The following is a 16,219-nucleotide window of genomic DNA, read 5'->3' as shown; positions in this document are numbered from 1 at the left end:
TTTTTTTAACTTTTTGTTAAATAAAAAGTCTGATGTGGACACCACATGATTTCCTAGTACGCCGATTAAATTACATATACACATTTTTTTTAAATGAAAAGTATATAAAATTTGATTTCATTAATAACTTCTTATAATTATTAATAAATAAATATATTTAAACTACAAATAAGGTAAAATAAAAGGCGATCAAGTCTGATTCGAACGGACGTAGCTTCCCCTTCTAAGATCTAAATATTTAATTAATTAAAATTTCATTTTTCTATAACTCTGGAACCAGTGAAAATAAGTACCACATGGTATATTTTTTAAACGCTTTCAATGAGGGCTTATTACTGCAATTAAGAAAAAGTCCAAACCCAATTTTTTTTTATTTTGGGCTTTTTTGGACACTTTTGGTTGATTCGATTGCAATCAAAAAGAGAGGTGCAATTATTGTAACTAGATGTTAAAGTAGTCCTAAATCTAACATTTCAACATTCTACGCTAATCGTTTTTGAGTTATGCGAGATACATACTTTCATACGTACGTACAGATGTCACGCCGAAACTAGTCAAAATGGTTTCAGGGATGGTGGAAATCGGAATATTCCCATTGAAATCTGAAAACCGAAATTTTTCGCGATTACAATACTTCCTTTACTTCGTACATAGAAGTAAAAATTAGTTCAACAGATATTCATGTTTTATTTTTATTATTAAACATGGTCCGATGGTATTGATATAAATAAATTATATAATAATTTCCACTTACCAATTATTTTTATTATGTTCGAGCGCTTTCGGATATTAATCAATCATCAGGAACGTTTACGTGTTATAGATTACAATTATCTCCTTCAGAAATTAATATATTAATATAATTTTGAATTTTAAAAACAAAAATTATAAATGTATGAAGGTCTCAATTGTTATATTTATTCAGATTTATAAACATAACAATTGATAGCTTCATACTGACAAGACAGACAACCTTGACATTATTTTTACCTTTTGACGATCAATTGTATTTAAAATTTTTGTTTTTAAAACTCAAAATTCATTTGTGAAGGAGATAATTATAAGCCATAAGACAAAAATGTTCCGGATGATGGATTAATATCGGAAAGCGCTCTAACATAATAAAAATAATTGGTAAGTGGAAATTATTATATAATTATTTTAAGTTTTAGTTCTTATTAGTCCCTGAATTAATTTTTTAAATTAATAAAATATTTGTTTTCGCTGATCACAATTAGCTTTTATTATAAAATCCAAATACGTAACTCGAATAACTAGATGATTATACTCCGTTAAAGTAAATAAAGATAGTAAATAGATAGAAATAAAGCAGCATTTCATGTATTTCATGCATAATTATATCTAAACTATAATAAATTTCTATTTACATGCAATTAAATGATGCCGTTAGATTAGAAGTAGCACAATCTTTTAAATTTTACAAATATGAAAAGTTTTACCAGTTACTATTTTCTGCTGTTAATATAGTAAGTGGGCGGCTAATCCAAGTATATAGATGTTTTACGGGCAAAGGGTTCGACAGAGAAATAAAAGAAAAAAAAAATTACTTTTATACTTTTTACAAAACCATAACAAGAAAAAAATAAAATTATAATTTTATATTGTAAAATGTTATATTTTACAAAGGTTGACAATGATTTTTTTCCAATTTATTTTATTATTAATACTTTTCCAGGGATTCCATGCAAAACATGTTACAATAGTTTTATCTGATAAAATATACTAGTAGTTTATAAATTAACATAAATTTATAAAGAAAATTTAAAGTATACTAATCATCAAGTTTCCTAACCATGACAAGAGTAATTTAATTTGGTTTTTATACATGAAAACCGATAACCATATTTACGTACAACAAACTAAATAATATTAAATACAGTTTTATGAAGATAATTCAATTCATATATATCATGCATTATTGAGATCTACTAGGAATGAATTGATAATAGTTTATTCAGCTATGAATATTTGCAAAATCCCCCCACCAAAGATATAACAAATTGGATATTATTTCATCATCGATAAACACGTAAACAAAAGAAAAAACCAACGTGTGTATAATCGATATAAATAGCAATAATTTTTTCTATTAGTTGGTAATAATTTTTTTTTTATTGTTGATTAGATCTATATAAAACTTAAATAAATTTAATTACATTCGCAATAAATTGATTAGCAGTTTCCAGTGAAACTCCTAAAAATTATACACTAATATTATAATGAACTTTTGTAGCAAGCAGACATACACCAAATAATTAAAAGCAACATTTAACAACTAAAAACAGAACAAGAGAAAGCAAAATAAAAGAAGTCATAAATAAACAGAAAAACGATGAAACAATGAGAAGAGAAAGGAGAAGAAAAATATGCAATAAAATTGAAAATAAAAATTTAAGAGCCGTTGCACAGCACTCATATAAATATGGAATAATTTTCCAATTTATAAAAAAAATTAAAAGAGATGACCACGAAGAGGAATGATAAAATATTACAACATAACTAAAAAACTTTGTTATTATTATTCTTTTGTTACGGCCGCCTAAAGAACACATAATTTCTTTTCCTTCTCCTTTGTTGTTTCCTTCTACTCTTTCATCTTTTCGCACTTTTTTCCTATTCTTTATTCTTTCCTCGTTTGGAATCCTATTTTTCGTACTTCCTACAAAACACATTTTTTCTGTTATTCTAATCTTTATGTTGTTTCTTTCTAAATTATTTTATTTCTTGTATCCAGCTTATTAACTTCTTTTCTCAAAGGAACTTAAAAATCTGTTTAGTAAAGTTTATGAAAAATAAAAAAAATCATATTAAAACCAAACGGAACAAAACTTAACAGAAAAATGTTTTGAATGTGTAAAAATTAAAAAAAAACGTTTTTAGGTGCTAAATATTTTTAATATGTTTTATTTTGTTAAAGAACTCAACATTTATATTTTGAATGAAAATTGTACAAAAAATTTACATTATAGTTATTTTTCATTTGTCTATTCTGTTGTACCTGAATTAATGTTTATTCTTTTTTTCAGTCATATTCAACCAGATGAAGAAGCATGGTGGGTTAGTTTGCAGTATGTGCTCTTTTCATTGCCGGTTGAAGCACAAACTTTAATGAACTGAATTAATGAACTGTGAGCCTCTATCTCTCTGTGAGCTGAGCTGGTTTTGAACTGAATGATTCAAATCAATCGAATGAATATTACAAAAATAATAGTTGCAATTTTTTTTTTAAATTATTTTGAAGCTTTTCGTTTTAAAAGTCCTTTTTGTTATTAGACTAAATTCATGAACTTTATTTAGTTGCAATTTGCAAAAACATTTAACAAAATCATGTTTAATGAAACATAAACCGCGTAACATTTACGTTGCGGGCAATAGACCCGCTTTTTTTCTAGTGGTATTATACATGCTTTTCCATTTAATAATGTATATTTTCAATATACTCCTATGTATTAAAATATATATAATATTTATAAAAGATGAAATGGGAAAATATTACAGCAAAAACTTTATTGGCATACAATTTTTGTTAGGAACAGAATATTCAAAACTTGATATCACGTGATATATTGATGAGTTTAAATAAACGAATTAATGTTTACACTTTTAATTTAAAAGTATTTAATTGATATTTAAAATACTATTACAAATTAAATCAATTTTTAATAATTTACATGAATATTTTAACTATTTATTTTATATTGTAACGATTTTTATATTGTATTATTTTTCTTTTAGATGCACAAATTTTTTCATTGCTGACATTTTGTATTGTAATAGTAAGGTTTTTTTATTAATTTCCTTTTTTCAGAATTTAATTGTTTATTTCCTAATGTGAACATTGCAATCATATGCGAACATCTTATGACATGTAAATAAGGCGTAGTCTTGTACAGACTCAGGTCGACCATTCTTGAGACATGTGGCTAAGTCACAGTCACCAAAGTACACCGTTATCCATTGTCTAGTATTCAAATCCGTGTAACAGCAACTAACCTTTACTAGGATTTGAAACTCAGAACTATCGACTTCGAAAATCAGCTGTTAAATAACTTATTTTTGAGGAGTCACAACTAGGTCAGCAAGGACTATAAATTTAAAAAAAAAAAATGTAAACCGTTTTTTATATACAGTTTTTCTATTGAGATTTTCAATCAAAATACTTTACACTGAAATAATATACATTTTTTTTTAATTTTACTGAATCAGGCTGCTTTTATTATATCCGTATTCGTTATAGTTTTAGAAGTTAATATTTTATTTTGTTGATCTGAATGATGAAAGTTCATACATAATAATTTAATAATTTTCTTAACAGATCTTTCATAAAAAAAAATTTATAAATTATAATTAAGATATTTGATAAGCGAATCTAATATAAAATCAAGGTAAAATGTTAAATGCCATCGAAAATTAACTGGAACACATCTTTATTGTTAACATTAAAGGATTAATGAATAGTAAATAGGTTTTTAATTGTATAATATAATTTATTATATTAACTTTCTTATATCCTAAAAATAATTCAATATGAAAAAAAAATATTGCAGATAAGGAAATATTTAGCTTTCACGTTTTAATGGGTTTTATTTCCAAATGGTTTCGTCAGCAGAGAGGAGCGACTTGGGTGAGAAGAAGACTCGTCTCATAGCCCAACGATGACTTCAAGACGAAGAGGACTCGGCTCACACCTGAGCGAACTTTAATTCCAGGACGACCACCATACGCGAAGGTCTCAGCTCTCACCCGAAGGAACTTTAACACGAAGACCACCAACGGACGCGGAGGCCTTGGCTCACACCCCAACAAACTTTATCTCCAAGACGACCACCGATTTTGACTCAATTTTGAAGTAAAGAACTAAGGAATAAATAAGACACTAAAAGTAGATTACTAAAAAATAGAAAAACGTTTATCAAGAAACATAACTATTGGTGGTAAGCAAAAGTTTAGTAATTAAAAAAAATTCCATCTCAAATATTTAAGAAATATTATTTAAAAATTTTTCTGAGGTTAAAAAATTTATGGTCGTGAAGATGATCCAAATCAAAAATTAAACAACCAATCTTATTTCTAGATATTACAGTGTTAGAAGAGAATTTTTAGATAATATAGGTTGTTTGATTGACAGCTTTGTTAAACCATTTCGTTTATTACACATACTATGTTTACAGGCAAACCTTAAAATACTAACCCTTAGAAGTAAATAATTCTTCACCATAAATCATCACTATTTAATAAAACTCTAACGCTAATAATTTATCACATTAACAAAAGTTAATTCAATTTCCAGTTTACATATTGCATTGTATGTTCATTTTCACATAATTACTATAAGTTCTTCTAAATTTTACTACACTAACTTCAGGTATACAATTAAATAATTAAAACCCATTAAAACATAATAATTTTTGGGTTGTTACTTTTCCCGTTGTTTCAATCCTCAAATCTGTTTTATTAAAAAATTACTGCTAACGTTTTTGACAAAGGTGATATCTTTCAATAAAACATAGGAACCTCTGCGTTCGTTACACTAAAAATTAACATTAAGCTTAATAACGATACCCTTTGTTTAATATTCATTCAAAATAGCGTCCTCAACATTAAATTAAAACTCGTAAACCGATTAACCAAAATTACTCGCACCATTCTATTTTATAAAATTTGCCCCTCATTACATCCAATTTATTCATTAAAGCACAAAAATCTGCATAAAGTGTCACCATACTTTTTTATGCAAATTAACAACTTGAAACTATATAATATATTTCAGATTCTATTTATGCAAATAACAGCATGAATACAGTCTAATTTTTTTCAAATTCTACCTATGAAAAAATTGATTTAAATTAAGAGAAGTACTTGTATTTAAGAGCTAAAAAGTATAAAACCCTCTTCATCATATTTTTTTTCATTCTTCTTTATTTACTTTAAAACATCATAATTTTTAATCAACTAATCAAAAATTACTGAGAAATTGGATAAAATAAATTTAAAAATATTAGTTTTTAAAAGTATGATAAGAACACTGCAGTTATGAGGAGTAACTTGAAATACATTTTTATAATTATATGCACTTTCTTTCCATTCAGCTTCTCTGTTTAAAACCTTTTAAAATATTGAATGTGTTTTTCATCAGAATTTCTTTAAAATGCGGAGAAAAGGAACAAATTATATCAGACATGTGTCCAATAACGGACACTCGTGAACCATAACATGTAATTTTTTTGCTGACGCTTTTGGCTTTTTTTTCCGTAGGCGGAGGAGAAACCTCTGCCAGCCGCCGCCAGGCCCGCTCTGACGGCAAGTCCGGGGCTCTCATCCGCTAAAAAACCTCCCTCTCTAGTCACGCAGGGGACAGACCTAATCCACATGGTATGTACACAGCTCCTGCGCAACCACCCGGACGCTCTTTACACCGAATTAGAATAGCCACAACGACGTCCCCAGGGAATCATCGGCGAATGATGACTCCGAGGAGCCCCAGCCACCCACCCCCTACGGCTGGCCGCCCAAAGCCATCTGGCAACGGTCTCTCCGCCTCAGGCCAACTGCAGTCTTCCAGTCTGCCTGATTCTCTCCTCCGCTGCCTTGATTCTAATTATGGCTGACACGGCAGTCGTCACTCTCGTCCAAGCATCTCTGTCAGTCAACATTGCACATTGTCCACGTTTACTACGCTGTGGCTCATCATGGCAGCGCTCAAGTCTCTCCACCTTGTGCATGAAAACACTACGTGTTCTCGTACGGTACAGGTAATCTTTAAAGCACCCGTCTCCTGATAGAAACTGGGTGAGCTGGTAATTGGTATCACCATGCTTCCGCTCTACCCAGCTGCTGACGTCACTGATGAGCCGGTGTGTCCACCGCCAAGTCTCCACCGCATTCCACCTGTCGTTCCAGCCTCTGAAAATCTCATCCACAGCCACTTTCCTCTCATTCCCCGAAGCAATAGAATGTTTCATCCTGGCCTGTAGATCAATCGGTGGCACACCAGCTATGACTGACGCCGCTTCTGAACCTATTGTGCGGTACCCTGCGATAACCCGCATATTGGGTCAACAACCTCCTTCTGTTGCATGCCCTATCAAGAACACCAACCCAAATAGACGCCCCATAGAGTACTACTGAAGAATATACACTGGACAGTAGCCTCCTCTTCGCTGTCCTGGGGCCACTCATATTGCAACATTGTCAGGACTTGAAGAACCCGCTCGCCCTTTCTGGCAGCTTCCTCAACATGTATGGAGAAAGACCTATGCCTATCCATCCAAATACTTTGCCGCCGGGCTGGGGCACACAATTGTTTCACCCACCCGGAATCGAAGGGGACTCCAGCGTCCAGTCATGACAACCATCTGCACTTTATCATCTGCCATTCTCAGACCATTAGAAGTCAACCATCCCCTCACCAAATCCACCGCCTCCTCCCACTCAGCCATCAGCTCGTCTTCAGTTTTACTGACACCAACACCAACGTCGTCATCTGCAAACCCGTCTGGTATGACTCCCTTTTGATTCTCCTGTCGTAATACTCCTTCGAATGCTATGTTCCACAAAGCTGGATCCAAGACTTACCCCTTAGGGACACTCCTTTCGACAGAGAACTTTTCTTCTCCCTCCTCAGAACTTCCGATCACGTACCTGTCTCTTAAATACTCCTGTATGACTCTCCTTAGGTACGGCGGGATTTGCCTGTCCCGTAATTCGTGAAACAAGATGGTAGTGGCTTGAATGATAATGAACTCACAAAAAAAAAAAATTATTTTAATATCAAATTTTGAAAAGAATTATAACTTATTTCTACACTACTTTTTCTTTCTCAAAAAATCTGAGAAAAAAAAGAACGTTCTCTTATCTATAGGAAATTTATTCGATTAAGAACAAATGTTATTTATTTATGGTTGTAGTTATGAACTTTCGATCACATGCTGATGTAACCAAGAATAAGATATAATAATATTACTGAACTAAATAAAATCTTCAACTTTGTTATTCAATGAATTTCACTTTACATCTATAAAATATCTTTTTGTAATCAAATCTGGTTTTACATACTTTTATATCTAGGATATTCGATTAAAAATAATGGGAGTTTAAAGAACAGATAATTGTGATGAGTATTTATGCCAAACTGATACATTTTCGTATTATTATCAAGAGGGAGGGGGTGGTAGTAAGCAAAATTGCACAAAAGAAACAGAAAACCGTTAATTCTGCAGTAAAAGTCATGTCCACGGGGATTTTTGGATTTTTGTGGTGTATTTCTCGTAGATTACCTACTACAAACCGGACCATCAAGAGATAATAATTTACTTCACTAATAGACCAATTGAAGGGTGTTATTCAGTCTAACGTCCAAATCTGGCAAAAAAGAAAGTGATTTTTCACGACAATAATGCATAAGTACCTCGGAAATAATATGTGTTCAATAATTAACACATATCTTGGATGATTACTGAAAAACTCCAAGAAGGATCGAAGTGCTTCCAATTGCCTCGCCAATTTTGCTTCCAACAATTTTGTTTCCTCTTTCCAAACTTGAAGAAATCTTTTGCTTTGGGAAGATTCATATCAAATGATTAGGTTAAAGCTGAGACAACCGTTTATTTTGCATAACTGGAAGAACTGCATTATACTGAGGGTATTAAAAATTTGGAGAGAATAATTGCGTTGAAAAATAAAAATAAAAAATTGTAAAAATCTTGTGCTTTCGATGTCAGGCCGTTGAACGTAGGGGTTATAAGTAGCTATCGTATATTCTTAAAAAGGAAACTCTGTAATGTAAGATTTACAATATATTTATCTAATTTTTAGAAAAATATTGTTCAAATTTATATAAATATATAAAAGATAATGAAAATATTAGTTACACGATACTTATAACATTACTAATGCCAATCATATTTGACTCAATCTGGACATTCATCTCTTTCGTTTTCGGACGTAATTAATAATTTGAGAGCACTTCGATGTAAAAAAGTGGAATTTGTCTAAATTCGATGAATAAACCTTGACTAAAATTGGTGGCTTACTATTTATTTTTAAGAAAATATTGGACTAACGCAAAACACTTGTACAAAATTTCGTAAAAAGCAAAACTCTTTTTCAAAAATTATTACCAAAATATTCACTTGGTGTGATTATGTACTGTTAATTTCCTTTTATCAGGATGGATTGCATGAGGATATATCTTATCAACGTCTGATTAACAGCTGGTTTTATTTTACAAATACAGGGAGATATACATTTTTGTAGTTTCGTGTCAGTTTACTTATTATTTTTCTTTTGTAGTTCACTTCCTTTTATATCTTTCATTTATTTTAAGTTACAAAACATAAATTTATTCTTATATTTATGTTATATTTATCTTGGCGATACTTTTGTGTTATTATAACTGTTTACCATCAAAATGAGCACTTATTTTTAGTGTATTCTTTGTTTTGAAAATGGTTTTTGAGCGTTTACTGTTATGACTTTTAGTATTACTATATTTGGGAAAGTATTTAATCATTTATCATACATAGAATACTCATAATTTTTTTTTTAAATTAGTAGCTACATTGGAGATGATTGTATTTTTAGGAACATGTATAATCCATTAAAATACTGAATAGCGTTTAATATATCTAAATTGTAATCAATAATATTGTAATATATATTGTAATCAATAATTGTAGATCAAGATCACCGATACGTACTTCATACGAATCATTATTACCTTAGAACGTAAAAAATCTTCTATAAAATGTTGTACATTCACAAATAAAAAAATTAAATTCACGTGAAATTTATAAAATTATGTGAAACAGAAACAAACTTTTTCACGTAACTTTTATTGGTGTAAGCACAATGGTGTAAATACACAGAATATTGTTCTATTAGAATTAGAAAACACACGAATCAAAAAAAAAGATAGCGAATCCATGTTCAAGATCAACCACTGCCCCATGTTCAGAATAATTAGAAAGGAGGAGTTCTGTATTTTTCTTTTTTTTCCACATCAGTGTATAAAATATTGACAATTAAGTCTGTTCATAGTGGTGTCAGATTGTGTAGTGGTCTAATTACTGGGATTTTCAATTTATCTTTTTTTGCAAGAGTTAATCTTTTATCGTTAGAAGTGTGTATACGTGTATATACATATATATATATATTTATATATAATTTTACGTTACCAGTCTTACCAGTCAATTTTAATCTATTTGTTTTTATTTGAATATGTAAGTGTTTTTTACAGTACACGTTCGTATGAAAAATCTAAGTACAATTAATCGTAAACTTAAAGTACTTCACGTATTTTCTTAATGGAAATTAAAAATACATATATAATTAAGAAGTAATTGAGCCACAATTAAACCACATTTAATAAAGCAGAAATTTTACTAGGAACAATAAAATAACTTTTTATAAGTTTAAAACCTTCACCTAAATGAATGTTCTCTTTCTTTGGAGTGGAATAGAGTTAAAATTGGTTTAGCTTTTTTCAACACTTTTATGATGTTTTATATACAAAATTTCCTTTAATACCTATAAGTTGTTACTGGATCGTGAAATAACGATATAAAAATTAATAAATCGCTTATGAAAATTAATACGCTAACAGTTAGTTATTTTTGTTAAAACGCTACCATTACGTTAAATAATTTTTATAATAACGCAAGGAAAACAATTATATTACAAGCAAACGTGGTTAGACTATATAATCTTGTAAGCGCTTAGAACGTATAGAGTGTTCTCACTTCTTTGAACAATTTGTGGGGGTGAACGAAACGTAATTTGAATAGAAAGCAAGTTGCTTGTTCACTATATTTAATTAGGACTTCTACTCACCAGCTCGAGTTGACAGAACGTGTCATCAATGAAACACTCATCCATGCTACAGTAGAAAGCTCTCACATTATTTTACTTTTTTATTAGACTCGCTTGACTAATTCGACAGAAAATTTCATTGGTTTTCTTATTTTTCCCAAACGATGATAATTATAAATTTAGAATTAAACAAAAAATAATAATTTTTCGTATTTTTTCTTAATGTACAAGTTCAAATGAGTCGAGTGCAAATGTATGATAATTCAGAATTAATATTATAATTTGACTCCATTTACTATATAGACACAGCACAAAGATATCAATACTTAAATTTCTGTAACAATAATGAATATGAAATTTTTTCAAACCCTGAATTTTAAAAATGTATACATTTAAAATATTTCAGTTTTAAGTAGGCGTTAAAATCAATTATGTTTCTAAGGATCGGTTGATTGTCCTATTTTCCGGAACTGAAAGTTGATTGAGAGGTGAGTAGCTCCATGGAAAATATCCTTTTTTTTTATCAACCAGTACATAGCTTAGCATTACCAAAATTTTCATTCAATTGATATTCGATACTCTATTATTCGCTACTTACTAGCAAACAACCGAAAATTGGGTTATGATTACTGTAAACTATTATTAATAGTTTAATAATTCAGTAAGTACAGGTTATCCAAGCCGCGAAAAATAACCAGGGTAGCAATAAGTCTGAAACAAAAAACACAATTTGAGAGATGATCCAGTAATGTTTGGCTTAGAGATTAAACGTTTACCAAATGAATTTCAGAAAAATTCTTCTAAAAAAAAAAGAAGAAGCATACAACGATGTTTGATATACCGAACTTCTTTCCCCTATCTTTCTCCCTAGGACCGGCACCCTACTCCGAAAGCATTACTCAGTCCTAGGAATGCCATAGCCTCAAACCTCCCGGGCGACCATGTTGGGCCCGGCTATACCGTTCCCAGCACGGGATATCGCCTGGTCAGCCTGGACTGGGTTTTCTCTTCATTGCCTTCCATAAATGACAGGCCCCCTAGAGAGCCCTCAACACGGGATTTCGGTCTTTTCTTTTTATCCATCCTATGAACCCCAGGATTCCCCGTTCAGTCAACGGAATGGGACGCCGCAGCATCACCACCCCTCCTGAACGGGGCTGTCCGCCCATTCCTAATCTACCCCAAATCGCGATCATTTTCCTTTACGACGCATTTTTCTGCTCACCATAGCGCTTATTAAGTCCCAATTCTAAGGACTAAATAACATAGCACTCACGAAATTATCCGGCGTCAATCGCTCGATAAGGCGCTCTACCTACAACCTGGAATAATCTCACCTCGCATAACTATATATGATATGCTTCACAGAAAATACCTCTTCACAATAAATGCACCCGTCAGAAGCACGCCTACGCATCCGGTGCAGATATTCATTTTTACTACCATGGCCGGTAAGAAACTGAGAGCTCAAAGCTCAACTCATCATATTTCCTACCGACCCATGGCTCCAACTGAGGAATCAACCTTTTAGTCCAGCTGTCCGGCCTGACACCATCCCACTTCCTCAGCAAATCCTTGCAGGCAAAACCCTTTGCTTTCCCCGCGGCTCACTCTACGGTCTTTTCCGCCAACAACTACTGCATTGGAGGAACAGACGCCATCATAAAAATCGCCTCTCTAGCCACAGGCCGACAATCAGCAGCCACACCTACAGCTAGTCTACGCTGTCATCGCTTCAATTTATGCACCGCTGTACTCTGCCTCAAAACTCTAAACCTTACGGGAACAGCGTATAACACCACGGACCGCGCCGCCGAAACAAGCACTCTCCTTTTAAATGTGCGCATCCCGCTCACCCTACTCATAAGACACGAAGGACTGCAGCCACTGTTTGCTCGGCCTTGACAAGCATCTCCTCAAGATGCGGCCTAAAAGAGCGCCTTCTGTCAAACCAGACACCTAAGTACTTGACTTGACGAACCGCTCTATAGGCACCCCTCTCACTGTAAACCCAATAGGTCGCAACTTCCGTCTACTAGCCGTAACTACGACCTGTGTTTTCTCCGCAGCCGCAGAGAGCTCCCTTGCTGCCAACCATCCATCGATAAGACCAATTGCCGCATCACCTTTCTCACCAACCTTCTCCTCCGTGTTAGTGGCCACCACCAACGACAGATCATCAGGAAAGACCGACACCCCTCCGGATTCACCAAATTTAGCACCTCATCATACGCTACATTCCATAAAAAGGAGGCTTAACATTATCTCTAGATCTTAAACTAATTTCTACAAAATTCCTTTTTTTTGAACATTTAAAGAAATTCTATTCATCTAACACCAAAGCCTTATGTGCCTGAGATCACTGATAGTATGTAATTGCTGTTTTCTAATTGATCGAGAGCAGAACCTTTAAGTTTCCCATTACAAAAATCGTTCACATATATAAGGACGGGATCAAGCACAGATTCTTGTGGAACTTCACGAGATAATTTACTTTGCCTAATTAACATGTTAGTAATTATCTAATTGATTGAATTTTATTTTGTAAATATGACGAGAACCACTTGTTAACAATCCCTCTAATATCCATTTTTCATCTTATGTAGTAAAATTGAACGCTCCACCTAATATCAAAAGACTTTTGCATTTCTAAAAATAGGCCTACAACTTTCTCACTGTTGTTAATACCTTTATTTATATGAGAGTGTAGTCTAGTGATTGCCTTTTCCGAGCTACAATCTTTATAAAAACCATACTCATTTTGACTAAAAATTCTATTTGATTCAAGAAAACTCAATAAAACTATTAAGTTTTATTTTTACCATTTTTTCAAGTACTTTCGTAATTGGTGATAGAAGAGTAATTGGTCTGTAGTTAAAAATCAATTCACGATTACCCTTTTTAGAATAGTACAGCTAATTGCTTTAAAATACTGGGAAAAATGATAAATTAATTAAAATGGCTAATTTATTTGAAATTACACATGAAATTTCTTTTAGAAGTTTATTATTTATACCGTCGAATCTAACAGTATTTATCAGCCATCGATATTATTTTATATTCTTTAAAATAATGGTTTTAGAAGAAACTCCGTTTACAGGGTTTAAGTAAAAGAGACTTTGTAAATCTTGGTATTGTATAGTTTTCATTTACGATCGATCACATTGAATTTCCATCAACTGTGACTGGTATTTAATTTTTTTTAATTTTCCTGTTACTTCTAAAAGATATTTGTTAAATGAATTTGCAATGTCAGTATTAATCTCACGTATTTCTCCTCCCCGGCTCCAATTATTTTGTTAATTTTTTCGTGCTGAGCTGAATCACAAATCAGGTTATTAATAAAGTTTCCATTGCAATCTAATGTTATTTTTGTGCGTTAAAAATAAATTATTCGAATAACTTTCCGTGGTATTGCGTAAATAATTTCGAAGTCTATTTTTATACCTAATATAATATTCTCTAAAATTTAGTATTATAAGGTTGTTTTCTTGTATAAATCGTTCCTCTTGCAAATCCTATTTACTAACATATAAATAATCCATGGTTTGCGTTTAACTACTCTGGTACTCTTAAAGAAACTTTGGCTGAAAATATTAATATATTTATTACTTTATCTACAAAAAATTGCAAAGTTTCATCAAAATTTTTAATGTCATATATATTAAATAAAAGAGCATCTCTTAATTTTTGATAAATAACTCATCAACAGCTTCCAACATTTCCTTAGTTTTTTTAATATCTAACAGATTATTTTGTAACTAACATAGCGAGTGAATGATCAGTATTCGCCATAAAATTTACCATATTTATTTTTACCTCTAGAATTAAGTTTAAGATATATATATTATTACATGTACTTGATAACGGTCTAGTAATATAAGAATCAAATCCATAACTTTTTAATAAATAACTATACTCAAATGTATAATTATGTTTATATCAACTAAATTAAGATTAATGTCTCAAACCAATATTATATTGCCAATATTTTCCAAATTAGATAACACACTGTTTAATTCAAGAATAAGTATACATTCTGAATAACTATAGGATCTATATAAAGCAATAATACAGCATTTAAAACAAACCATTTAAAGATATTAATAGACCATTACGAGATATCATGTCAATAGATTTAGTCTTACACATTTTATTGTCAACAAAAACAATTACTCACTGGGCATATCATTTTCATTACACCTAGCATAGTACAGCTATCAATTCACTATCGTATACCCAATCTTCTGACAGAACAATAATATTTGGAAGAAAGCTAATATACGTTACATAAAAATAATGAATAAATCAACATTTTTTCTTACAATTCTGATGAATCAAAAATGCAATTCCCTCCCTTTCCAACATTACACACGTTACTTTAAAACGTAAATATCTTTTGATGTTTTCAGTAATATAACAGCTAAACCGTCAGCTATACTTTATGTATAAAAATTGTTCCGTTTCTTAACCGTAAATAATTTTATCCTTCCTCCTACTTTGCCTTCTATTCCAATGAAAAGACATTTCGCCTTCCTGGATATAGTGATTCATTTATATATATAGTTAAATTCATATGTCGAGTAAAAAATCCCGTTTTACTCGTATTTTTTCCTTAATACTTCATTTTACAAATTTTGCTATTATTATCAGTGCAGAACCTCTTGCTTCAGCTTTGATTCTCAGGCGATGGCGTGTTTCAATCATGTCTTTCTTGATATCATATTTGAATGCCGTGCTACAATTCCTTCTGTCTTCATTGGAGTTAGTGTAATACCATGTATCTCTACACAATTTACATGGGAATATTGCTCAGCATCCAATAACCGGTCTTCTAGTTTATAATATTTTCTCTGAAAAGTTTGAATTTCTTTTTCGAGCTATTCAATCTTTTAATGATAAATTTTAGTTAATTGCTCTTGTTCCTCCATCTTTTTGCTTATATCTTTAATGACTGAATGACAAAAATTAATAGAGTCGTCTAGATCTTTTTCTTTTCTTTATTTTCTGTTCTCATATCATTATGAAGCTTGGCAATATTCTCTAGTGAGAATTTTCCTTCAGAAGCAGCAGTGTCTAAGGCTGTCTCTCTCCAATCAGTCTCTTTCTACTGTTTCCGTGATAAACATTACGTATCCGTTTCTTTTTGTGTTTTAAAAATTCAATTTCACTATTTTTCATGTCCACACAAACTCGTATATCATGAGATTTCCCATTAAAACCACCAATCTGTACATACAACGGATTTTTTCCTATTTACTTATTACAAATTTTACTTAATTGATAACAGTGGGTAAAAACATTTACAATAAAAAATGGCAATCGAATGAAATTTTACACTCATATTGAACAACATACATTAATATATGTTGTTAAAACAATTACGAAA

The sequence above is a fragment of the Lycorma delicatula genome, chromosome 3 (assembly GCF_047948215.1).
Source record: "Lycorma delicatula isolate Av1 chromosome 3, ASM4794821v1, whole genome shotgun sequence".
NCBI classification, from domain to species: Eukaryota; Metazoa; Arthropoda; class Insecta; order Hemiptera; family Fulgoridae; genus Lycorma; species Lycorma delicatula.
The sequence above is the reverse complement of the archived record's forward strand: the minus strand, read 5'-3'. Positions refer to the sequence as shown.